We start from the raw sequence: 973 nt of genomic DNA, 5'->3' as shown, positions 1-973 counted from the left end.
CCCAGCATGGAGCGGGTCCCATGCTGGGGGTGCCTGCAGGTGGGCAGGGGGGCCCAGCGTCCATCCAGACCCTGCAGAAGTGACCAGAGGATTCCCAGTGCATGAGCAGGGGCGAGTAGGGGGTCCTGGTGCCAGTGACCCGCCATGGCTGGGGGTCCCAGTGCATGAACAGGGAAGGGTTTGTGTGTGGTTCTGGTGCCAGTCCAGTCCCTGGCGGGGTCCCAGTGTCCATCTGCTGCTGTGTGCACATGGCTGGGGCTCCTGTGGGTGGGCAGGGGGTCCCAGTGTGTGCACACATTGCTGCGGGCACTGCCCACCAGCACCACCACCTCCATCCCTCCCTGTCCCCCCACACCCCTATACATCACCCCTATTTACTGAAAACCACAATTTGGCTAAAAAACCAGCAGGAAACAGGGCTGAGCGTTGCAATACTTTATTGGCCAGCGCAGGCAGGGCTGGAGGCAGCAGGTGGGCAGGGGGGCCCAGCGTCCATCCAGACCCTGCAGAAGTGACCAGAGGATTCCCAGTGCATGAGCAGGGGCGAGTAGGGGGTCCTGGTGCCAGTGACCCGCCATGGCTGGGGGTCCCAGTGCATGAACAGGGAAGGGTTTGTGTGTGGTTCTGGTGCCAGTCCAGTCCCTGGCGGGGTCCCAGTGTCCATCTGCTGCTGTGTGCACATGGCTGGGGATCCTGTGGGTGGGCAGGGGGTCCCAGTGTGTGCACACATTGCTGCGGGCACTGCCCACCAGCACCACCACCTCCATCCCTCCCTGTCCCCCCACACCCCTATACATCACCCCTATTTACTGAAAACCACAATTTGGCTAAAAAACCAGCAGGAAACAGGGCTGAGCGTTGCAATACTTTATTGGCCAGCGCAGGCAGGGCTGGAGGCTCTACTTGACCTTCTTCTTGGGGCGCAGGTTGTTGGTGTGCCCGCACTTCTTCTTGCGGCAGTTGACAGCGCGGG

Source organism: Geospiza fortis, unplaced genomic scaffold (genome assembly GCF_000277835.1).
Source record: "Geospiza fortis unplaced genomic scaffold, GeoFor_1.0 scaffold685, whole genome shotgun sequence".
Classification (NCBI taxonomy): domain Eukaryota; kingdom Metazoa; phylum Chordata; class Aves; order Passeriformes; family Thraupidae; genus Geospiza; species Geospiza fortis.
The sequence above is the reverse complement of the archived record's forward strand: the minus strand, read 5'-3'. Positions refer to the sequence as shown.